Here is a 27355-nt window from a genome sequence, read left to right on the forward strand (position 1 = left end):
TGGACATCGTACGGTCATTGGAGCTAGAATCGTTCATATTGACTAAGTTGACAAATCCCTCCGCCCCGTCAACTTTGTTGGCCCACAAGTCATCCTCCCACTATGGTGGGCCCCAGCTAGCAGGGGGTATTCATTTTTTTGTGCGTAATAAGGAGGCACTTCCTTGCGTGCGAAGATATAGCTGGTGGGTCCAACATGTCAGTGGGGGGAACGTTTTTTTCGCGAAATACAGAGGCCCTTCCGGTGGGTCCCAGCTGTTAGGTGGAGGAATCATTATTTTGCGCGTATAGTCCACGGCCGATGGATGTCGTTCCTTGACCAAGTTGACCAGGCCGCGCCGAGAGCACCATGGCGGTGGACGACGGCGAGGCCTAGGAAGGGAACGACATGGAGCTGGGGAAGACTCGGCAATGGTTGCCCACCCGGTGGGGAGTACGAGGGTTTACTGGTCCGGTTGCCGTCGCCGGAAAATAACAGGAGGTGTGGGTGAGTAGAGGAATGGCCTGGCCAGCAATGAAGTAGGGTGGGGCAGTGCGGCCTGTGCGGCAGCACAGCCGGCCACGGGAGGCGGGAGCATGCAGTCCCACCGGAGCTGGTTTGGGCGGCTGGAGCAAGAAGATCAGATATTGAAGAAGCAGCACGGCCGTTGGATTAACATCCAATGGTCACTGCTGCTAGAATCGTTTGTGGACAAAGTTGACAAAGCCAAAGTACACGTCAACCTAGTAGACCCACAAGTCAGCCTCCAAATCTGTCCCAAACAGCATACAGCCCGAAATTTCTAGCCAGATTCAAATTAATTTTAAATCTAAATATACCTTAATTTAAATTCAATGAAATTTTACCCGCACAAAAACAATGAAATTTAAAATATCAAAATCTAGAAGAAAATAGTATTTTGGAACTAATTGTCTGTTGCTGTATTTTTCCATTTTACAGCCCATTTATTATTACTTATAGCCCATTTCTTATTACTTATAGCCCATTTTCTGGGTAAAATGCATCCCTCCTCGTCTTGAAAGATTTCCGGCCCAACAAGGCATAGAAAAGCAAGTAGGCCTACGTTGGTTATTCTACAAAAAACAAAATAGCTGGCTAGCAATTTTCAGAAAGGAAAAAAACAAACTGGGCTGGTCATGTGCTAAACATATGAAATAAAAGCCTGGGCTAGACGGGCCACAGGTGCCGCACAACCCAGTTGATACCCTTCTCCGTCCCAAAAAAAACAAAATTACTGCGCGCGCTGCTGGGTCCCTACTGTCATCCTCACCATGTACAGTCATCTCCTTATTCCTCTTGGTTGTTGACCATGTTGACAACACTGGAGGGCGGCACCGCGGAGAGCGAACCAAGGCGGAGGACGATGGTGAGGCCTCGGGCGGGAACAAACAGGAGCCGGGGCAGATCACAACCAGCCGTGGGAGGCGGGAGCAGGCGGTCCCACCAGCACTGGTTTGGCTTTGGCGGCTCGAGGAAGAAGAGACTGAAGAAACGCGACAGACGTTGAATGTCAATCCAACGGTCAAGGTTGGCACAATCCAACAGTCCAATAGCAAACTATGCCATCAAATTCAAGTTTCACAGCCAAATATGAGTACAACTAAACAACAATGTCATCATGTTTTAGTTGTCATACAATCACCAAACACAAATCAGCATACATAACAAGTGATGTTCTCACAGCAAAATAATAAACAACATGTTCATCAGGTTTCAGTTGTCATAGCAAACACAATTTCACATAGTAGATAAAAAACATCTTCTAATGGGCAAATACGACAAAAGCAATGTAATCATCATCCGCAGCAGCAGCGTCAACATCTTCGCCATGTGTATCAGTCTGAATCGTAATTCCCCATGGTGTCATCTTCTTCTTCGTCCTCAAGTCCTCGAACATTGGCTTCTTCTTGATCAACTCTTGTATGTCCACAGCACGGCAGGCAATCTTTTCGCCAGCGTCATTGACGTGATGGTTCTCAAAGATATTAGGAACATCTGTGTTACCTTGTACATCAGGAGCAGTGTACGAATCATCTTGTTGTGCAACTTCATTAAACGAATGCCTCTGCTCAAACCTTTGCAATACTCTCCAGTCATCACTACATGCAAATGTGTCTTCCAAGAAAAATATCTGTGTTGCTTGATTTGCCAAAATAAAAGGCTCGTTGATCTGGTACGCCGCCTTGACATTGATGGATTTGAAATAATCATTAGCTTTGGGTTTTGCAATCCTGGAAAACAGGTTATACCAACGACAGCACAACAGAACCACACACCGATGATCCTCAAAACTGGAGATATACTGCAACTGAATAATGTCTATGATGTTAGCATACATTTCAATTGTCTCTTTGTCATACGTATCCATGCTCATGATGGCACTGTTTTGTGTCTTCCTGCCTTCGTCTCGTGCAAGGGTGTTGTAACGCACATCTCCAACAATGCAAGATCCATAATGTCTTACCCGAGTATCATGACCAATTGCTAGTGAGTAAAGGGCATCATCAACTGCCTGCCCATCCACCCGCATCTTCTTAACCTATGGTTAGAAAATAGACAAGCTGATCATCTTATGTACTCAATATATTAAAAAAACTGACAGTGCACTTCAAAAGCTTACATGGTTCTTGAACCATTTTGCAAATCCTGCCATAACCAGTTTGTCAATGTTTCTTGGATTTTGCGGCAGTAACTCCTCTTTGTAGATGCTGCACAACATAGTGATCACGTCAAACATCTAAATATATAAGAATGTGCTGCAAGTTTAGTAGATTACGATGTATAAGCTACAGTACTGCACTTACTTGATATAAGGTAGTATCTCAGGACAGTTATTCAACAGATACCAAAACATTTTGTCCAAATCTTTAGGTTTGTCCTCTTGTCGACTCTTCCCTGTAACTCGAAAAGAATAATCGAAAACATTGAGCCCGAGATTGTCTTCACCCACCTCTTTGCTAAGCTGATCAGCTGTTTCAATGTATTTTGAGCAGAATGTCAACGCTTCTGTAGCAATGTAGGCCTCTGCAATGGAACCCTCGGGTCTAGCTCTGTTCCTAACATAGCCCTTGAAAGTGCCTAGCTGCCTTTCAATAGGGTACATCCAGCCATACTGTACTGGACCTCTAAGTAGTGCCTCATCAGGTAGATGAACAGCCAAATGCACCATCACATCAAAGAAGGCTGGAGGATATATCTTCTCAAGGTCGCATAGGATAGTTGGTATCTTTTCTCTAAGATGCTCGAAAGCATCTATCCTGATATTCCTACTGTAGAGTTCCCTGAAGAATTGCCCCAACTCGGCAACTGCTCTGTATAAGTCAGGGCGGCCCAATCCTCTAAGGATAATAGGTAAAACCCTTTGAAGTAGGACGTGGCAGTCATGAGTTTTCAACCCTTGTACCTTGTTTCCATCTGCACTGACTCTCCTTTCAGGGTTGGAAGCAAATCCATGTGGGAATCTCACATGTGACAGGACCTCGCATAATTCTTTTATTTTTACCTTGTCCAACACATACACAACTGGTGCCATATCTTGTGGTTTACCTTCATCTTGCACCTGCAAATCCTTTCTGATACCCAGGTGTGTCAAATCAATCCTAGATTTTAAGGTATCTTTCGTCTTGCCTTCAATATTAAGAAGTGTGCCGATAATGCTGTCACATATATTTTTCTCGATGTGCATCACATCAAGATTATGCCGTAGATCCAAATCTTTCCAATACCCCAAGTCCCACAAAGTGGACCTGCGGGTAAACAATAATCTCTCTTCTACCCTGCCACGCTTCCTTTTCCCTCTACCATTACCAGGATGGTTTCCTGGTGTAATATGCCTGAACTTCTCTAATTCCACTTGCAACTCATCGGCGGTGAGCCTCTTTGGCGCATCACGGTTTTCATGCTTTGCATTGAACACATGTCTTCGGTATTTTCTAGGATGCGGCTTGTCCTTGGCAAGGAAACGGCGGTGTCCAATGTAACAGATCTTGCTAAGTATTGCGTATGACAGTAGATTCCTGTCACAGCGAACACATGCATTATAACCATGTGTCGTTCGCCCTGACATAGTGCCCAAAGCCGGATAATCATGGATGCTCCAAATTATAACAGCACGCAGAAAGAAATCAGCTGGTGGGCTGCTATATAGGTCTCGAGTGAGAACACCCTTCCATAGCTGTTGAAGTTCCTCCACAAGAGGCTCCATGAACAAATCAAAATCCTTTCCAGGACTTTTTGGACCTCGGATGAGCAAGGCCATCATGTAGTTTGATTCTTTGGTGCAGACATTTGGAGGCATGTTGTAAGGGATAACAAGCACTGGCCACATGCTATATGTGGCACTCTGGTGGCCAAATGGGTTAAATCCATCTGAAGCTAAGCCAAGTCTAATGTTTCTCGGGTCAGCAACAAACTCTTTATGTTTATCATTGAAGCTTTTCCACTCACTACCATGAGATGGATGGCTCATTACATTCTGATCTCTGTACTCCTGGTTCCTAGAATGCCACAGTACATCCTCTCTTGTTTCAGCATCATGAAACAACCTCTGCAATCTTTGTGTAATTGGAAAATTTCTTAGAACATTATGAGGAATCCTCTTCACAGCATCGCCATCTTTCCATCTTGATGATTTGCATTTCGGGCATTCACTTAAGTTGGCATAATCCTTCCGTAACAGAACACAATTATTCTTACAAACATGGATCATATCATATCAAATTCCAACTGCACGAAGGAAATTCTTCATTTTACTGTGGGTGTGTGGTAGCTCAGATGCATCTGGGAAAGATTCGTGGAAAGCAGACAACATCGCATCGAATGATTTGTTGGTCATCCGCTCAGATGTCTTCACCTGAAGAAAGGTGACCATAGCTGAGAATACTGACAGCTTATTTCCTGGGGTGACAACAACGTTGCATTGTTCCAACATGCGGGCCCACCGTTTTTCTTTTGCAGGTGAAAGTTCACGGAATGCACGAGCATTTCGTAGCATTCTTTCAATGTTGGTTAAACTCACTGGCTCCGCCACCACCACCTCTGTAACGCCCTTGATGCGGCTATATCTCCTACGTGTCGAAGCACGACTTAGAGGCATAACCGCATTGAAAGCAATGTCGCAGGTAAGGTAATCTTCACAACATCCCGTGTAATAGATAATAAGGGAAAAGGTACATAGTTGGCTTACACTCGCCACGTCACACAAAGTACATAAATAGCATTACATCAACCAATACAATCATGGTCCGACTACGGTACCAAAATAAAAGATCAACCCCAACATGCGACATGGTCCCGATCGCCCCAACTGGGCACCACTACTGATCATCAGGGAAAGACACATAGTAACAGCGTGAGTCTTCGTCGAACTCCCACTTGAGCTCAAGCGAATCATCTGGAACGGAGTCATCGGGCCCTGCATCTAGTTTGGAAGTAATCTGTGAGCCACGGGGACTCAGCAATCTCGCACCCTCGCGATCAAGACTATTTAAGCTTATAGGTAAGGCAAGGTAATATGTGGAGCTGCAGCAAGGGACTAGCATATATGGTGGCTAACCTGTTCGCAAAAGAGAGCGAGAAGAGAAGGCAAAGCACGAACGAAGAACTAGAGAACAACCTACGGCAAACATTACTCCAACACCGTGTTCACTTCCCGGACTCTGCCGAGAAGACACCATCACGGTTACACACACAGTTGATTCATTTTAATTAAGTTAAGGTTCAAGTTATCTACAACCGGACATTAACAAATTCCCATCTGCCCATAACCGCGGGCACGGCTTTCGAAAGTTCAAATCCCTGCAGGGGAGTCCCAACTTAGCCCACGACAAGCTCTCACGGTCAACAAAGGATATACCTTCTCCCGAGACATTCCGATCAGACTCAGTATCCCGGTTCTACAAGACATTTCGACAAAGACAAAACAGGTCTAGCAACACTGCCCGAATGTGCCGACAAATCTCGATAGGAGCTGCACATATCTCGTTCTCAGGGCACACTCAGATGAGACTAGCTACGAGTAAAACCAAACCTCAAGTTGCCCCGAGGTAGCCCCGCAGGCAGCTCAGTCGGACCAACACTCAGAGGAGCACTGGCCCAGGGGGGTTTAAATAAGATGACCCTCGGGCTCCGGAAACCCAAGGGAAAAAGAGGCTAGGTGGTGAATGGTAAAACCAAGGTTGGGAATTGCTGGAAGAGTTTTATTCAAGGCGAACTGTCAAGGGGTTCCCATTATTGCCCAACCGCGTAAGGAACGCAAAATCCGGGAACATAACACCGATATGACAGAAACTAGGGCGGCAAGAGTGGAACAAAACACTAGGCAAAAAGGCCGAGCTTTCCACCCTTTACCAAGTATATAGATGCATTAAGATAACCAGATAATATAATGATATCCCAACAAGAAAATAATGTTCCAACAAGGAACAGTCTCCAATCTTCACCTGCAACTAGCAACGCTATAAGAGGGGCTGAGCAAAGTGGTAACATAGCCAATCAACGGTTTGCTAGGACATGGTGGGTTAGAGGTTTGACATGGCAATTTGGGGAGTCATGATAATAAAGTGGTAGGCATCGTAGCATAGGCATAGCAAAAGAGCGAGCATCTAGCAAAGCAAAGATAGAAGTGATTTTGAGGGTATGATCATCTTGCCTGCAAAGTTGTCAGAGTTGACTGGATCCTCGAAAGAAAACTCAACGGGCTCCTCATTAGCGAACTGGTCTCCCGGCTCTACCCAAACAAGACAAACAAGCAAAAGGAACACAATCAACCACGTGCAAATGCTCGAACAACATGATGCAAACATGGTATGCTATGCGGGATGCGGTATGTGATGCACATGCAAGATTTGACAAGGAATGAAAGAACCTGGCCTCAACTTGGAAATCCAAGAGTTCCATTGGAAAGGTGAGGGTATTTTGGTTGAAATCGATATAAAGAACACCGGAATTGGATGCACGGTTTGGAAATGGCAAGCAAAACAAATATGGCACTGGTCTGTGATAAACAGCAAGTAGCCATCTAAATGCAACAAGTTAATTATGCTACAGCACTCAAACATGGCAACAAAATACATGGCAGGGATTCACTCGTGATGCTTGACAAAAGACGAACACTGAGCTACGGCCAATTCATCCATTAACAGGTTCAAACAAGCATGGCAAAAGTGCAATTGGTAAACAGGTTTCAGACTTAGTGAAATTAACACAAGCCTGGAATTTTAGATCAGGTAGCACACTTTGGAGCATGAAAACTAGATGCTACAGGAACTTAACATGGCAAAGCAAGGCATGGCATGGAACTACTCAAATAGCTTAACAAAAGTCCCTTAGTGACCTTGAGCTAAAAGGGATCATAAAATACCATTGCAAGCATGTGAACATGGCAAAAACATAATCAGATTACAGACTTAGTGAAAAACTGGAGCATGCAAATATGATAGCAAGTAGGCATGTTCACGAGCTCGATGCACTCACTACAGAGCAAGGCATGTCAATCTAAGCATACACCCATCAATAATACACATTATATAAGCTAGACATGGCAAGAACAACAACATAGCATGCACGGATCAACAACAACATCCTCGGCAAAATCGCTAACAAGTAGACAATCTGCCCAGATTCACGAAATAGCAAAAGTAGAGCTCGATTAACTCAAGCTAGGGTGCTCCATAATTGCAACAAAAGACATGGATGGATAGAACACCACAATATTAACAAAACATCCTTACTGGTCATCCTCAAAAGAGGCACGGATCACTAGAAAACAACGTGAACATATGGCATATTGATAAAAACAGATCAAGGACTTCTCTAAGTCCCTGAAATCAGCATTAACGAATGCACTACTTTTCAAGCTTGTACTAGTCACCACACACATCACAAAAATACATGGATAGCACCTCTGGAAAGATGGCAAAGAATATAACAAAACTCATGAAGAGCTCAGGAGAATATCATGCACACATTAATCATGGCAAAAATGACAAATAGCTATTTGGTGCAGCAGATCTGACAATTATCTCAAATAGCTCTCTTCCAACAGCATTTCGGGCATCAAGATGAGCTCAAATGAAAATGTTGCAATGAGATGAAATGATGTACTCTCTGAGACGATCATTTCTATATGCCACACGCCCAAAACGGAGCTACGGATGCGGAGATATAGCATGATGAAAAATGCAATTTGTCTAGGGTTTCGGGAGAAAGTCAACAGAGTTTTGGATCTGGATTCGGTTACTGTAGCAGCACGGAAAACGAAGATGAACTCGATCTCGCCGGAGTTCCTGTTTGCCGGAGATGGGGGGTCGCCGGAGTAGCGGAACTTGACGCCGGCGAGGAGGGTCGTCGAGGAGGCGGTGGCGGGCGCGGTGGTGCGGCCGCGGCGAGGTGCGGCGTCCCCGGCGGGCGCGGATGGAGGCGGTGGCCTGCCGGAGTGGCGAGGCGGCGTGGGCGGTCGCCGACGCCGGCGAGGGACGCGGCGGCTAGCGCGGCAGGCGAGGTAGCGGCGCTCGGGAGCGCGCGAACCGGGCGGTTGGCGGCGCTGCGCGGGCCAGGAGGCCTCTCCCGGGGCCCAGGCGGGCTGGCGCGGCGGGGGAGACCCAGCGGGACACGTGGCGTGCCCTTATTGGGCGAGGGCGGCGGCGGCGAGATGTCCGGACGAAACGGACATTGTCCGGTTGCGGAGAGAGGGGATTTTTAGGGTTTCGGGGGAGAGGAACCGTGGATCTCGGAGGGGGGATATTTATAGGCATAGAGGGAGCTAGGAGTGTCCAAATGAGGTGCGGTTTTTCGCCACCCGATCGTGATCGAACGCTCTGGATGATGGAGAGGGTTTTGGTGGGCTTTGGGCCAAATTGGAAGGGTGTTGGGCTGCAACACACACGAGGCCTTCTTGGTCCCTCGGTTAACCGTTGGAGCATCAAACGAAGTCCAAATGGAATGAAACTTGACAGGCGGTCTACCGGTAGTAAACCAAGGACGCTTGGCAAGTCCCGGTCCAATCCAGAAATGTTTAACCCCCACACACGAAAGGAAGGTAGAAAGGACCACCGGAGGAGATAGAAGCGCCGGAATGCAAAACGGACAACGGGGGAAATGCTCGGATGCATGAGACAAACACGTATGCAAATGCAATGCACATGATGACATGATATGAGATGCATGACAACGACAACAACACACGAAGACAAAACCCGAACCCAAGGAAATAAAATAACTTAGTGCCGGAAATGGCAAGAGTTGGAGTACATATAAGGTAAATTACATCCGGGGTGTTACAACACTCCACCACTACGAAAGGATCTCGTCCCGAGATCTAGGACTGGAAGAACGCCGGGTACTCAGAACGGAGGTGATCCTCGCGTTCCCAGGTGGCTTCACGGTCGGAATGGTGTGACCACTTGACTTTGAGGAATTTGATTGAATTATTGCGAGTCTTGCGTTCAGTCTCTTCAAGAATAGCAACGGGGTGCTCACGATAAGAGAGATCTTCTTGGAGATCAATGTATTCAAAGTTGACTGTGCGGTCAGGCATCTTGAAGCACTTGCGGAGCTGAGAGACATGGAACACGTCATGCACATTTGCAAAGTTTGAAGGAATCTCGAGTTGATAGGCGAGATCGCCTCTCTTGCTGATGATTTTGAAAGGACCCACGTATCTATGGGCAAGCTTCCCTTTGATACCGAAGTGACGAGTACCTTTCATTGGGGAGACGCGGAGGTAAACATGATCTCCGATCTCGAAAGCCAAATCACGGTGCTTACTATCATAGTAGCTCTTCTGGCGTGATTGCGCTGCTTTGAGATTATCACGAATGACTTTGCACATTTCCTCTGCCTCTGTGATTAAGTCATTTCCAAGAAGTTGACGTTCATCGGTTTCAGACCAGTTGAGTGGAGTACGACACTTCCTGCCATAGAGAATTTCAAATGGGGCCTTGCCTGAACTTTCTTGAAAACTGTTGTTGTAGGAGAATTCGACATATGGAAGACAATCTTCCCACTTCATGCCAAAGGATATAACGCAAGCCCTGAGCATATCTTCTAGAATCTGATTGACACGCTCGACTTGACCGCTAGTTTGAGGATGGAAAGCTGTGCTGAAGCGGATGTTGGTGCCCATGGCCTTCTGAAAAGAATCCCAAAACTTGGAGGTAAAGATGATGCCACGGTCTGAAGAGATCACCTGTGTAATACCGTGCAGCAAGACAATTCGAGAGGTATACAGCTCCGCCAATTGAGCTGCATGGATTGACTCTTTGATAGGCAGAAAGTGAGCCACTTTAGTGAGTTTGTCGATGACAACGAATGTAGCATCATTGCCACGCTTGGACTTTGGAAACCCAGTCACAAAGTCCATCTCAATGTGGTCAAACTTCCACTCTGGAATGGCAAGAGGTTGGAGGAGACCAACTGGCCTTTGGTGTTCTGCCTTCACTCTTCTGCAGACATCACACTCATTCACGAACTGAGCGATCTCGCGCTTCATTCGAGTCCACCAATAAGCCTGCTTGAGGTCCTGATACATCTTCGTGCTCCCAGGGTGGATGGAGAGGAGTGAATTGTGAGCCTCGTTCATGATAACCTTACGAAGCTCACCTTTGGGCACAACAATACGATCCTCGAAGAAGAGAATATCCTTGTCATCAAGGCGGTAGCACTTGTACTTGGGTTGACTCTTGGCAATCCCAATCTTCACCTTCTTCACCATAGCATCAAGAAGTTGAGCCTCGCGAATCTGATCTTCCAAAGTAGGAGAGACTTGAAGGTTGGCGAGGAAACCTTGAGGAACAACTTGCAAATTGAGTTTGCGGAAAGCTTCACAAAGCTCGGGTTGATAAGGCTTGAGAATCAGACTGTTGCAGTACGCCTTCCTGCTCAAAGCGTCAGCAATCACATTGGCCTTGCCTGGAGTATACTCGATACTCGGATTATACTCTTGAATCATTTCGACCCAACGAGTCTACCTGAGGTTGAGATTAGGCTGAGTGAAGATGTACTTGAGACTCTTGTGGTCAGTGAAGATGTCCACTTTTCTTCCCAATAAGAGATGTCTCCAAGTCAAAAGAGCATGCACAACTGCCGCCAACTCGAGGTCATGAGTGGGGTAGTTCTTCTCGTTGGGCTTCAACTGGCGAGAGGTATAAGCCAAAACTTTCTTCTCTTGCATCAACACTGCACCAAGACCTTGAAGAGAGGCATCGCAGAAGACCTCGAACGGTTTGGATTCATCAGGAGGAGTCAGAACTGGAGCAGTGACCAATTTCTGTTTCAAAGTGTTGAAAGCGATGTCACATTCCAGGGACCAAACGTACTTGACGTGCTTCTGGAGAAGTTTTGAAAGAGGCTTCGCGATCTTTGAAAAGTTCTCAACGAACCTTCGACAGTAGCTTGCGAGACCGAGGAAGCTACGGAGTTGCTTCACGTTCTGAGGTGGTTCCCAATTCACGATTGCAGACACCTTCTCAGGATTCACCGCAATGCCCTTGGCAGAGATGATATGCCCAAGATAAAGAACCTCATCGAGTCAAAACTCGCACTTTGAGAACATGGCGTAGAACTGATGTTCCCTGAGCTTATCGAGCACCAAACTCAAGTGCTTGGCATGATCTTCCTTGTTCTTCGAAAAGACCAGAATGTCGTCGAGATAGACCAAAACAAAGTCATTTGTGTAGGCGTTGAAGATGAAGTTCATCATGCGAGAGAAATTCGGAGGAGCGTTGACGAGGCCAAAAGACATGACAGTGTATTCATATGAACCATAGCTTGTTCTAAAAGCCATCTTGGGAATATCTTGCTCACGGATTCGAATCTGGTGATAACCCATACGGAGATCAAGCTTGGAGAATACTTGGGCACCTTTGAGTTGTTCGAAGAGCTCGTTGATGTTGGGAAGTGGGTATTTGTTCTTGATAGTCTTCTTGTTCAATGGACGGTAGTCAACACAAAGTCGGTCCGTTCCATCCTTCTTCTTCACAAAAAGAACTCCACAACCCCACGGAGAAGAACTAGGTCGGATGAGACCCATTCGTTCTTGAATATCGATTTGCTTCTTCAGCTCCTTCAACTCTTCAGGTCCGAGCTTGTAAGGACGCTTGCAAACCGGTTCCGTGCCAGGCTCAAGATCGATGACGAATTCAACTGGCCGGTGCGGAGGCATTCCTGGAAGCTCTTCTGGAAAGACGTCTTGATATTCACAAACGATTGGAATTTGCGAGATGGCATCCAGTTCACCCTTCTCATTGAGAGAAAATAGACGGATTGTGTTATCCCGAGCTGTCGTGGAATTTTCACGGCAGATGTCCTTAGTGTCAGGACTTAGTCGCGAGGCCAACGCATCTATGTGGTAGCTTGAGAGGGGTTGAGCGGGACAAGCGACGCGATATTTTACCCACGTTCGGCCCCTCACGATGGAGGTAAAAGCCTACATCCTGCTTCATTGATATTGATGATGATGATCACGGTTACAAGAGTGCTCTATCTTGAGAGCTATTGTCTAAACCTAACTTGTCCAACTTGTGGAACCTGTGAATCTTGTCCCTTTTGGGGAGCCCTGCCCCTCCTTTTATATGTTGGAGGGGCGGGTTACATGTAGAGTCCTATTAGGATTAGGACTAGTCTATCTCTAATACAAACCGGATACAAGTCCAGGTCTTAACTCCTTGTAAGATAAATGTTCCTCATGCCTTTCCTCTTAAACCGGCCCACCATTAACCTAAACCGGCCTGCTGGTCCTTGGGCCTTGTCATGCATCTGGAATATGCGCCGGGTCACCAATGAATCTTCAGGCTCATGAATCGTCATACCAGTGAACCGCCAGACACGTAAACCGCCAATCCTCTGGCGGTTTACCAATGAAACTCCTAGTCCGACCGGGTTATACTTCCAGCCGGTTTATGCTGCGGGGTATATCCCCGACATTAGCCCCAAAGTTTAGCTTGGATTTATCCATGGTAAACTTATGCTGCAAAATAAACACAAGAACAAATTTGACAGGTTGTGTTCCGGGTTAAAAATTCTTGTAAACCGGTACCTGATCACCCTTAAGTCCTTGTTATTTCCTCCTTCTGGGAAGTCCGGGTCAACAGACCAGCTTCATAATCAATTTGCCAGTTTAATATTACAAAAATGGCCCGTTTATAAATATTGATGGCACCGGGTCATAATTGTTGTCGACACCGGGTCATGTAATTGATCTTCCTGATTTGCTCAAAACTCATAAAATGAAGATGTTCCTCCTTTATATGCATAATACCTGTAGCCCCCAAGTCTTAAGAGGAGAACATAGTGATAACTTAAGACTTGCTCCAATAAGTGTTTCAAACTTGAAGAAATCCGGTTTTTTCATCTCAATCATATAAGCTGAATACTCCATATATGTAGCCCCCAAGTGCCGGGTTGTCATGCTTGCAGCAACCTGGGACTTGTAATTGCTTGGATTGTTGACTTTGCATTAGCCCCCAAGTGTCATGGTGCATGCTTGCAGCGACATGAGACTTGCATGTAATCTCAATTTGAATAATGTAGCCCCCAAGTGCTGGGTTGTAAGCCTGCAGCGACTCGGGACTATCCCTTCCATTGTAGAATAAATCATATCCTTTGATAATATGATAGCCATTGCGCTTAAAGCGACTTTGAAAACCTTAATCATAATACTGGCTATTGATAACCATAATAAAAATCCAGCCATGTTGGCTATTTGAATAATATACCCAATGATTTATAAGCGCATAATTCCAATGGCGCAATCCAAATATATACTGGCGACTTATAGTCCAAAGCCAGGCTGGTTCAATAAACACCGGTGATTTGCAATTATGCTTTATTCAACCTGTTTCTGCATACAAGTTTAAAGTGTCCTAGCAGTTTACCGCCGGACGGGTCATAATGCCCAACATATAACCCGGGTTTATGACCAAGGCTGCACTTAAGAATAATCAAATATGAAATAGATCATACCTGTGACATTGAATCACATCGTTGGTTTACCAACTTTTTTTAGTAAGGGCAACAACCCAAATCTTGAGTATGATAACTCCCGTCATATTTTGCCAGTTTGTAATAAAACCGTGTTGGTTTGTAATAAACACCGGATAATCATCCTGGCAACTTATAGTCAACGCCGACTGGGCTAAGAAAACGCCGGTTTATAATTGAGTTTGTACTAACAATTGATAGTTGAAAGCTTGTGCCGGGTTAAGAATCACCAGACTGATTTGATGACTGAAAGTCATGCCGGGTCAATAGACACCGGTTCAACATAAAACTTAACAAAAGAGAAAAATCTTGACAAAGGCAAATAAAACCATCTAGTCGAGGCTTTTCAAGGGCTGCCAGGCCCAAATTCGAGGCTTTTCATGGGCTGCCAGGCCCCTGAGTTAAACCATTTTGGCAAAGCCTTTTAAGATGGCCCTCCAACTAACCAATCATCGTTTTAACTTTGACAAGTTCAGGGTCTCAATGAGAGTAACTATCAAACGTTCGAAGGGTCGTGCCAGGATTACCTGGATAGGAGTGGCTTACTTGATGAAGGCAGGTTAACCCGGGGTTTTAGGTGAATACACCAGGCTTCCAAGCCGTGGGTCAATAGCCAGCTACAAGGGTCCTTTCAAACTCTTTGGTATTTGACACAAAGAGCCCCCAAGTAACTTTGTGAGCTGTGCTCAATGGGTGCCTATGTTTGAGTTGTGCGTAGCAACAAGACTCTCTTTGGCCCCTTGGGTGTGAAGCTCCCAAGCTTTGTTGTGGCATGATAGCCGCATCAAGAGGGTAGTAATGCTATGTTCTCTTTGGTGAATACACCTATGTTTGAACAGGAAGCCCCCAAGTTTTGTTGTGGCATGATAGCCGCATCAAGGGGCTAGTAACGCTATGTTCTCTTTGGTGAATACACCTATGTTTGAACAGGAAGCCCCCAAATGATATAGTGAGCTGTGCTCAAGAGGCACCTATGTTTGAGTTGTGCTGTGCAACAAACTCTCTTTGGTCCCCTTAATTTCTTCTGAGAACTCGAACTTGCGAGAGAGTATTCTTTTGAACCAGAAATTCTTAAACCGGATTTGAGAGCTTCTGAGCTTTGTGGGAGAACAAATTTCCCTTGAACCGGATTTTAAACAGGCATTCTTTATTTTGAACCGGAAATTTTCTGGCGTCCTTCAAATTGCCATCAATATGGTAGTAGCCTCCGGGATCGGGTTATCTTTCCCTCCAATGTCCTGGGGTTCTTGACTTCACTGAAAACCGACAACATTTGCTGAGTCATATTACTGTAGCCCCCTAGTCTCAAGGTGACTCGAGGAGTTGACTTGAGATTCTCCATTTTTGACCGTGATATAAACCGGTATGAGTCCTTCAACAGCTCAGTGATATAATCTGTCCTATATTGAAGAACTTGCAAGACAAAGTAATTGCTCTTCTTTTTTTAAAAAGAAAGCAAAATATAATATAAAAATATACTGGATGGATTTCACCTGAGATGTTGAGCCAGAAATTATCCATCGCGGAGTTGATGATCACCATGGTGAAGTGTAAATAAATCATGGGTGAATCCGTCGTCGGAGTAGACAGATGAGTCAGCTGCGATATTATAGGCCGGTGCGGACGGGCTAGTTGTCCTCCGCATCGTAAACCGGCACGAACGGGCGAGTTAATCGTGTTTTCCTGCATCAACAATAGTGCGGACCAAGGCAAAGAAAAACTGCTCTTTGACAACAATAATATATGCCAATAAATTTGAATGGATAAATATCACCTGATTGTTCGGATGACGGTTAATCCGTCAACGCAACAGAGGCGACTCAATATGGCAGAGGCGATTCAACACGGCCCCGACGGTTTAACACAGTAATGAAACAGAGGCATCACCATGGCGGTGGCTCAAAAACTGCAGCAACAACGCGTTTGAGACAGCGGCGGCGGCTCACAACGGACGTGCGGTGACCATGAACAAACGCCAGTCGGGGGTGGCTCTGCGTAATGTCATAGCGGCCATAACGAAGGTAGCGGTTTAAGCGTGCGGCGGTTTGCAATGGACACGCGGCGGTTTACCAATATTTCGGACTTGGTGACGACTCGTGATGCAGCAGCGGAGGGCCAGATCGTGTCAGGCAGTTGAAACAGACCCTGGCGAAACAGCATCCGGCTCAGCGAGTTTTCCTTCTCTGGGTCGCAGTTGATTTGCAGAACCTATGTCCGCATAGCATTAAAATGTCGATAACGATAGATCACTTTTTACCAGCGGCTTGCACAGACATCTACGGAAGAATTACTCCGGCCGCTTGGTTACTTCCTCGATCTGTGCCTAATGAAATTATTGCTATCTTTTCTTTCTTCAGACATTTACAGACACTCGTTTGCTTCCCCACATAGCAGTTTTGGCCCAATAAAAAAATTTAGAGTTGTAGATCAACTTGGCCATCATGTGGCAGAGTACTAATTGGAATAGCACCATTGCTACTTGTTGGCTCTTCCCATTATTGCAGGTTTCACGTGAGGATACGGAAGCTGGCTTGACCCCTTGCATGCACGGGTGCCTAACTTGGTCGATGAGAGGAAAACAAGGACTACGGCGGCTCGTCGGCCTTCGCGTGGACGATCGGCTGCTACTTTCAAGGGGTTGATCCGACCGCGTAATTAGGCGAGCACCCGTGAAGGAAACGGTTTCGATCTCCTTGAACTTCTGTCGGTCTCGGCGATATTTGTGACAGATCGCAGAACGACGGTTGCGCTCCCAGACGTGACCCTCTTTCTAGGGTTTCAACAGATCTTGTTGGGCAGACGCGTTTGGCCGGTCGACGTTGAATTTACCTTTTGACTCTCGTCTGGTTTATACAGCTGCCAAAACTTTTTCAATCTTCACTGATAAACTCAGAATTGATTTAGATCCTTCTGCACCGGTTCTTCTCTACCCGGCAAATCGCGAACTTCTCGATATCTAGGAGAGATCCCTCCAACAACTCATCACCATCGTGCGTAGGCCCCATGGTGGGCGCCAACTGTCGTGGAATTGTCACGGCAGATGTCCTTAGTGTCAGGACTTAGTCGCGAGGCCAACGCATCTATGTGGTAGCTTGAGAGGGGTTGAGCGGGACGAGAGACGCGATATTTTACCCAGGTTCGGCCCCTCATGGTGGAGGTAAAAGCCTACATCCTGCTTCATTCATATTGATGATGATGATCACGGTTACAAGAGTGCTCTATCTTGAGAGCTATTGTCTAAACCTAACTTGTCCAACTTGTGGAACTTGTGAATCTTGTCCCTTTTGGGGAGCCCTGCCCCTCCTTTTATATGTTGGAGGGGCAGGTTACATGTAGAGTCCTATTAGGATTAGGACTTGTCTATCTCTAATACAAACCGGATACAAGTCCAGGTCTTAACTCCTTGTAAGATAAATGTTCCTCATGCCTTTCCTCTTAAACCGGCCCACCATTGACCTAAACCGGCCTGCTGGTCCTTGGGCCTTGTCATGCATCTGGAATACACGCCGGGTCACCAATGAATCTTCAGGCTCGTGAATCGTCATACCAGTGAACCGCCAGACACGTAAACCGCCAGACACGTAAACCGCCAGACACGTAAACCGCCAATCCTCTGGCGGTTTACCAATGAAACGCCTAGTCCGGCCGGGTTATACTTCCGGCCGGTTTATGACGCGGGGTATATCCCCGACACGAGCGGCAAAGACAATTACATCCTCAGACGAATGAGTCAATTGAATCTGCCTGGCTGCACAATCAAGCTAAGCCTTATGCTTAGAAAGCCAATCCATCCCGAGAATAAGATCAATATCCGAGTTACCAAGGACCATTGGAGAAGCCAGAAACTTGAAATCACCCATCATGATAGAAATATCCGGAACCATCATACTAGAACTCAGACGCTTAGCCGGAGAGACGACTTGCAAAGCTCTAGGTAAAGCCTTAGTACTAAAATTGTTCTCCGATGCAAATGGGAATGACATGAAGGAATGCGATGCACCAGAGTCAAAAAGTACTTTAGCTGGAATATCGTTAACAGGAAGGTTACCCATGATGACATCTGACGAGTCCTCTGCCTGAGCTGCATTCACCATGTTGACCTTGGCGTACTTGGGGTTATGCTTGACCATAGCTATACTTGCCGATCTCACAGGAGGAGGAGGGAGACGCCTCTGGTTGAAGCATTTGTTGGCATAGTGACCCTTCTGTTGGCACTTGTTGCACGTGACCTCTGAAAGCGGACGGTGATACGGAGCACTCGATCTTGGAGCTTGAGACGAAGTCTTGTTTTGAAAGCCAGGGTTGGGTGGGTGGGAAGATCCACTGCCACCTTTGCTCTTCTGTTGATATGGCTGACGGAACGGAGGAGGAGGAAGCCAATACTTCTGCTGCTTAGCCACTTGAGTAGAGGAAGAAGGAGTAGCATCTCTGACTCGCTTCTTGGAAGCATCACACTTCAGTTGAGCAGCCTCTTGCTTCAATGCCATGTTGTAAAACTCATCGTACCTCAAGGGCTCGAAGAGAACAAGAGATAGCTGGATTTATTCTCTGAGACCACCCCTGAACTGGTATATCATGCTCTTCTTGTCAGGGACGTCCTGCTTAGCAAAGTGGGTGAAACAACTTGTTGTAATCATAGACAGACATAGAGCCTTGCTTCAGGTTGCGGAATTCCTCACGCTTGCTTTCAACCACGCTCTAAGGAATATGATGAGCTTTGAAGTCTTGACGGAATTCATCCCAGGTAATCACACGGCCTCCTCTGGAATCTTTGTACTGCTGAAACAATTCTGCAGCTTGGTCTTTGAGTTGGAAAGAAGCGAACTTGACAATGTCCTTAGGCCTAACGTTACTGCACTCAAAATGCATGCACAAGTCCACGAGCCAATCGTCAGCATCAGTTGCCTCAACACAATTGCTGAAGGTCTTTGGCTGGTTAGCAAGGAACTGGTTGAGTGTAGCAAAGTGATTCTGATTGTTGCCTTGGTTCGCTTGGTTGCGCTCTTGAAGAATTTGCATGATCAACTGCGTGTTTGCATTGGTAGCAGCCATCACAGCTTGCCATGCCTCCGGAGGAGGGGGTGGTGGTGGCGGATCAGGATTCGGAGTCCTGCGCGTTGGAGGTGCCATCCTGAAGAGGATGACATCCATTAGCACATTGATAGACAAAAATTGAAGCTGAATCCAACAGGTAGAAATTGCAACATATAGTCTTCACATCCGAACGAAATGAACAAATGCATTCCAATAGAAATGGTCACATACCCATAAATTGACAAGCCACTTAGAATTTAGGTAGATGAATAAAATCAACAAGGTACGGAGCAAGAACGAATACTCGGTAAGGATCACCCAATCTCAAACCAAATATCCATGGAAGAAGAACTAGAGCTACAAGAATTCCCACCTATGAAACTCCCGAACCTTTGCGGTTATGCAATCAGGTGTTGGGGATACAGGGGAAGCATAATATCTCACCCAAATCTAGCAAATCCTACATCCAGCTGTATCCATCCTTCAACACATAACCGAGAAAAACTTCGGAAATCGTCTACCTCAACCTTCGAAAAGCATCCGTTATACAAGTTATGGCAATACTCCCGAACTCCCGCCCCAGTACTGGGTGGCGTCGAGGTTATCTCACCAACAACTGCATAAAAGAGATTTTCGATGTCGGCGAACTAAACTCAGGTATTCCAGGACTGCAACGATAAAATTGTGACGAAAACACCTCGGAGCTCAACTCCCCGGGACACTGCCACAACCCCTAAATGACAAGAGGCACCAAGAACAATGTTCTCGTCACAAATCCATTAGAACGATTCCAAAATACCCGCGTGATCCTAAATTTTTCTAGTGAAATTTGAGAAGAGAAGAGTCAAAACTCTACGTCAGGATGCCTTACCAGAGCGATGAAGGGACTGGGGAGTAAAAAGAATTCCTAAACTCTCTGATATATAATTCCTAAATGACTCAAAACATTTTTTCTAGACTCAACAACGGCAGCTAATAATGATCAAGCAGTGAGGGCTCCTAAGGTCAGGGAAGGCTCTGATTACCAACTTGTAATGCCCTCGATGCGGCTATATCTCCTACGTGTCGAAGCACGACTTAGAGGCATAACCGCATTGAAATCAATGTCGCAAGTAAGGTAATCTTCACAACATCCCATGTAATAGATAATAAGGGAAAAGGTACATAGTTGGCTTACACTCGCCACGACACACAAAGTACATAAATAGCATTACATCAACCAATACAATCATGGTCCGACTACGGTACCAAAATAAAAGATCAACCCCAACATGCGACATGGTCCCGATCGCCCTAACTGGGCACCACTACTGATCATCAGGGGAAGACACATAGTAACGGCGTGAGTCTTCGTCGAACTCCCACTTGAGCTCAAGCGCATCATCTAGAACGGAGTCATCGGGCCCTGCATCTGGTTTGGAAGTAATCTGTGAGCCACGGGGACTCAGCAATCTCGCACCCTCGCGATCAAGACTATTTAAGCTTATAGGTAAGGCAAGGTAATATGTGGAGCTGCAGCAAGCGACTAGCATATATGGTGGCTAACCTGTTCGCAAAAGAGAGCGAGAAGAGAAGGCAAAGCACGAACGAAGAACTAGAGAACAACCTACGGCAAACATTACTCCAACACCGTGTTCACTTCCCGGACTCTGCCGAGAAGAGACCATCACGGTTACACACACAGTTGATTCATTTTAATTAAGTTAAGGTCCAAGTTATCTACAATCGGACATTAACAAATTCCCATCTGCCCATAACCGCGGGCACGGCTTTCAAAAGTTCAAATCCCTACAGGGGAGTCCCAACTTAGCCCATGACAAGCTCTCACGGTCAACGAAGGATATACCTTCTCCCGAGACATTCCGATCAGACTCGGTATCCCGGTTCTACAAGACATTTCGACAAAGACAAAACAAGTCCAGCAACACCGCCCGAATGTGCTGACAAATCCCGATAGGAGCTGCACATATCTCATTCTCAGGGCACACACAGATGAGACTAGCTACGAGTAAAACCAAACCTCAAGTTGCCCCGAGGTGGCCCCACAGGCAGCTTAGTCGGACCAGCACTCAGAGGAGCACTGGCCCAGTGGGGCTTAAATAAGATGACCCTCGGGCTCCGGAAACCCAAGGGAAAAAGAGGCTAGGTGGCGAATGGTAAAACCAAGGTTGGGCATTGCTGGAAGAGTTTTATTCAAGGCGAACTGTCAAGGGGTTCCCATTATTGCCCAACCGCGTATGGAAGGCAAAATCCGGGAACATAACACTGATATGACAGAAACTAGGGCAGCAAGAGTGGAACAAAACACTAGGCAAAAAGGCCGAGCCTTCCACCCTTTACCAAGTATATAGACGCATTAAGATAACAGGATAATATAATGATATCCCAACAAGAAAATAATGTTCCAACACAGAACAGTCTCCAATCTTCACGTGCAACTAGCAACGCTATAAGAGGGGCTGAGCAAAGCGGTAACATAGCCAATCAACGGTTTGCTAGGACATGGTGGGTTAGAGGTTTGACATGGAAATTTGGGGAGTCATGATAAGCAAGTGGTAGGCATCGTAGCATAGTCATAGCAAAAGAGCGAGCATCTAGCAAGGCAAAGATAGAAGTGATTTCGAGGGTATGATCATCTTGCCTGTAAAGTTGTCAGAGTTGACTGGATCCTTGAAAGAAAACTCAACGGGCTCCTCGTTAGTGAACTCGTCTCCCGGCTCTACCAAAACAAGACAAACAAGCAAAAGGAACACAATCGACCACGTGCAAATGCTCGAACAACATGATGCAAACATGGTATGCTATGCGGGATGCGGTATGTGATGCACATGCAAGATTTGACAAGGAACGAAAGAAACTGGGCCCAACTTGGAAATCCAAGAGTGCCATTGGAAAGGTGAGGTTATTTCGGTTGAAATCGATATAAAGAACACCGGAATCGGATGCACGGTTTGGAAATGGCAAGCAAAACAAATATGGCACCGGTCTGTGATAAACAGCAAGTAGCCATCTAAATGCAACAAGTTAATTATGCTACAGCACTCAAACATGGCAACAAAATACATGGCAGGGATTCACTCGTGATGCTTGACAAAATATGAACACTGAGCTACGGCCAATTCATCCACTAACAGGTTCAAACAAGCATGGCAAAAGTGCAATTGGTAAACAGGTTTCAGACTTAGTGAAATTAACACAAGCCTGGAATTTCAGATCAGGTAGCACACTTTGGAGCATGAAAACTAGATGCTACAGGAACTTAACATGGAAAAGCAAGGCATGGCATGGAACTACTCAAATATCTTAACAGAAGTCCCTTAGTGACCTTGAGCCAAAATGGATCATAAAATACCATTGCAAGCATGTGAACATGGCAAAAACATAATCAGATTACAGACTTAGTGAAAAACTGGAGCATGCAAATATGATAGCAAGTAGGCATGTTCACGAGCTCGATGCACTCACTACAGAGCAAGGCATGGCAATCTAAGCATACACCCGTCAATAATACACATTATATAAGCTATAAATGGCAAGAAAAACAACATAGCATGCACGGATCAACAACAACATCCTCGGCAAAATCGCTAACAAGTAGACAATCTGCCCAGATTCACGAAATAGAAAAAGTAGAGCTCGATTGACTCAAGCTAGGGTGCTCCATAATTGCAAACAAAGATATGTATGGATATAGCACCACAATATTAACAAAACAACCTTACTGATTATCCTCAAAAGAGACACGGATCACTAGGAAACAACATGAACATATGGCATATTGATAAAAACAGATCAAGGAGTTAGTGAAATTCTAAGTCCCTAAAATCAGCATTAACGAATGCACTACTTTGCAAGCTTGTGCTAGTCACCACATGCATCACAAAAATACATGGATAGCACCTATGGAAAGATGGCAAAGCATATAACAAAACTCATGAAGAGCTCAGGAGCATATCATGCACACATTAATCATGGCAAAAATGACAATTAGCTATTTGGTGCAGCAGAACTGACAATTATCTCAAATAGCTCTCTTCCAACAGCATTTTGGGCATCAAGATAAGCTCAAATGAAAATGATGCATTGAGATGAAATGATGTAATCTCTGAGACGAACATTTTGATAAGCTACACGTCCAAAACGGAGCTACGGATGTGGAGATATAGCATGATGAAAAATGCAATTTGTCTAGGGTTTCGGGAGAAAGTCAACCGAGTTTTGGATCTAGATCTGGATCCGGTTACTGTAGCAGCACGGAAAACGAAGATGAACTCGATCTCGCCGGAGTTCCTGTTCGCCGGATATGGGGGGTCGCCGGAGTAGCGGAACTTGACGCCGGCGAGGAGGGTCGTCGAGGAGGCGGTGGCGGGCGCGGTGGTGCGGCCGCGGCGAGGTGCGGCGTCCCCGGTGGGCGCGGATGGAGGCGGTGGCCTGCCGGAGTGGCGAGGCGGCGCGGGCGGTCGCCGATGCCGGCGAGGGACGCGGCGGCTGGCGTGGCAGGCGAGGTAGCGGCGCTCGGGCGCGCGCGAACCGGGCGGTTGGCGGCGCTGCGCGGGCCAGGAGGGCTCTCCCGGGGCCCAGGCGGGCTGGCGCGGCGGGGGAGACCCGGCGGGACACGTGGCGTGCCCTTATTGGGCAAGGGCGGCAGCGCCGAGATGTCCGGACGAAACGGACATTGTCCGGTTGCGGAGAGAGGGGATTTTTAGGGTTTCGGGGGAGAGGAACCGTGGATCTCGGAGGGGGGATATTTATAGGCATAGAGGGAGCTAGGAGTGTCCAAATGAGGTGCGGTTTTTGGCCACACGATCGTGATTGAACGCTCTAGATGATGGAGAGGGTTTTGGTTGGTTTTGGGCCAAAATGGAAGGGTGTTGGGCTGCAACACACACAAGGCCTTCTTGGTCCCTCGGTTAACCGTTGGAGCATCAAACGAAGTCCAAATGGTACGAAACTTGACAGGCGGTCTACCGGTAGTAAACCAAGGCCGCTTGGAAAGTCTTGCTCCAATCTGGAAATTTTTAACCCCCACACATGAAAGGAAGGTAGAAAGGACCACCGGAGGAGATAGAGGCGCCGGAATGCAAAACGGACAACGGGGAAAATGCTCGGATGCATGAGGCGAACACGTATGCAAATGCAATGCACATGATGACATGATATGAGATGCATCACAACGACAACAACACAAAGAGACAAAACCCGAACCCGAGGAAATAAAATAACTTAGTGCCGGAAATGGCAAGAGTTGGAGTACATATAAGGTAAATTACATCCGGGGTGTTACAACCTCCTCCTCCTCTTCCACCTGAGCATCAGTCTGATCAAGATGGTGATCTGCTGCTTCCACGTGGTCAATAACATTGATGTTCACAGCTTCACCATGATGAACCCACCTAGTATATGTGACCGATATCCCATACAAGTGTAGATGATTTTGCACAGTTGACTGGGGTATTGTAACTGAATGCATACAACTGCTACACGGGCAGAGCACAGCTGATTTCGGACCACCGTACTCAGCTCTGATAAAGCTCATGAAGTTTTCAACCCCCTCGACATATGAAGCGGAGAATCTTCGAGCAGAAGTTATCCAAGTCATGTCCATCTGTTAGACATACAAATTAGTTCTTCTACTAGATATTACAGGAAAAACATATATGCTTTTCTATGATGTCCGGAAAAAAATTACCTAGGTCGATGTCTAAAGCTATGGGAAGATATTTGGACGAGCAGATCTAAGTAATGAAATATATGTAAAGCTAATTCAGCAAACAGATTTGAGTGCCAAATTATGGGAGGTTGTTTTAGCAGTAAATGAGGCCGAGCACGCAGCCATCGAACTATCGAAGGCCATCGCAGCAACATACATCGAGTATAAAACGGTGTAGAGCTATTTCAGCTGACAGATTGGCTACTAGACCATGGCAATCTATGTCACAATAAATATATGGCAGGATATTTTAGCAACTAATCAGCCTTGGCATGCCATCTCAGCTAAGCAGATTGAGTGCAGAACAGGGCAAGGAAGCTTCTTAAGCAGAGCATATTGACAGTAAACTACGGCAAACAGTGAGATTAACAGCATCTATCAGCTAACATTCAGCTTTACACCGACATGAACGGGGCCTCAGTCTAGAATGCGCGTACCATGGGAGAAGCTGACCGCTGTGCGTCTCGACACGAACGTCGCCAGCGGTGGCGGCGCTGACCGCCGTGCGCCTCCACAAGAACGTAGCCAGAGGTGGCGATGCGGCTAGGGGACGGCAGTCTACGAGAGTGTACTGTGGTAGCGAGAGGATCACCGAACCGCGGCGCCGACGTATCGTCGCGGCGGGGAGGGTGGCTTTGGCTGAGCGAATGGAGTGGAGGGGGACATGGGGGAGGGGGGTTTGGGGAATATTATTGGCTAGTTGGCCGAAGGGCGGTTGAATCGGATTTGGGGGGAATTTATGGGTGTGGGGGGGGAGTTTGGCGCATGGTCAGTTTCTCCAAGTGCAGTCCCATGTGTCAGTGAAGAGGCAAGTCGAAGCGCGTTCCGCTTGCGTGAGCCGTGTGCAGGACCATACGTGTGTGGGGTGCAATGCGACCGTGACAGGAGTGCTGTGAGTGTACCGCATTTTTTCCTTTTAAACTAGATGCTTCGCCCCCTCAAAAAAAATATGTTGCTTCGCGCGATCCATCGATACTACTACTAGTAATCCGGTAATCCCGACTAAAACGGTGCGGCCGGGTCTTTTCCCGCGCGATATGCTGGGAGGTTGGCTTAGTTGGGTTTTTTAGGACGAGTAATGCTACACCTAGGTAATCCCAGTTACATAATTAACGTAATGTGAAACGTGTGAGCTGTTGATTGTAGATTGGGGGGAGCGAGGGGCCCACCACCATGAAAATCAGGGGAGGAGAGAGAGAGAGGCAATTTACATTAACCCTTTCGTAGGTTCCTGTAGATGTAGAAAGATGTGTCCGATCCTGCAATATAGGCCGTCCGATCTATATCTAATGGATAGGAAGGAAACTATGAAAATTTACCCGCACTCCTCTCCACATTTGAAGATAAGGCTTTCCCTCGTTCATCCTTTTCTCCCACAAGATCTTGATCTTCCGTGCAACGCACGGGCATCTTGCTAGTACTCCTACAATATGTATATTATTGTGAAAGTTCATATACACCGGCCGAGATTAATGCAAACATGGCATATTTTCATTACATTTTGAACTTTTATAGGACAAAAAAATAGAAGAAACCCGACCCTAAACCTATTCTACGACGGCGACCGATGTCCTCCATCTGTGATCTCCATGTACGGGGGCGGGGTTCAAGACCCGTGAAGTGAAGGTGCGGTGTCCGGCGAGGAAAAGTAGAACAAGGGAGACGGACCGGCCAGTTGGCACACCATGCCCTGCCGCCTCCCATGCCCTACTCATCCTAGGAGGAGTCCCCAACCTCGGCGGTGCCGAACGTTGGACGTCGGCAAGTAGGACGCGTGGCTGACAGTGCTCCCGTCATCGGCCGCCAGCATGGCCACCGCTTGTGCGGCGACTTGAGCAAGGGCGGCGACCTCGAGCTCCATCCCTGAAGACAAGCTCTCCCGCAGAGCGTTCGCGCTTGCGGTCATGGCGGATGTGGTTCCAGGTAGGAGGACGATGCACTATGGTGTGGAGGTTAGCTGGGCGTTGCCGCTTTAAGTAGCGCATTCAGGTGAGGCCAAGCGTCCGGGTGCGTCATTAAGTCGCCGGAGTTGGTTCCGCGGGCCCCGAGCCTCTTAATGATGACATACGAACAGACGACATGAATGCGGGCAGCTGGCGCCGGCTGGGAACGCACCGCGCGACGGCGCGAGAGACGAGGGTTTTGGTGTGCCAGGGTAGTCAGCTGCGGTCGTGGCAACGTTGGAGATGCCCTTTGCTCACATGCGATCCCCGCGTGTCATTGAAAAAGCAAGACGACCCAGCATGGTCTCAGGTCCAGAGGATGCGGTTGGCCGCGCTACGCAACTCCGCGGACGTGTCGCGGTGCCCCGTGCATCCTCGACGAGCCGGGTGTTGGGGTGTGTTTGGATTGTGGCCAAAGTGCACCTTGCCAAAATTTTGGTCATGACCAAAAGATTGGTCTTTGTTTGGATGGTTGCCATTTTTTTGGCATGCCAATGAACTCTAGCCAACTCTAGTTCATTTTTCTTGCCAATGTCGGCCAAATCATGGGCAACCAATACCTCAACCAAAATTTTGGCTACCCAATGCTTTGATGGGGCAACCTTGGGCACAAACCGAACATACCGTTGGTCGTGCCACAACACTAACTCCACCCTCGGCAAATTGAAACCGGCCGTGTCTAGCGACAATA

The sequence above is a fragment of the Triticum urartu genome, chromosome 1A (genome assembly GCF_056163025.1).
Source record: "Triticum urartu cultivar PI428250 chromosome 1A, HENAU_Tu73, whole genome shotgun sequence".
NCBI classification, from domain to species: domain Eukaryota; kingdom Viridiplantae; phylum Streptophyta; class Magnoliopsida; order Poales; family Poaceae; genus Triticum; species Triticum urartu.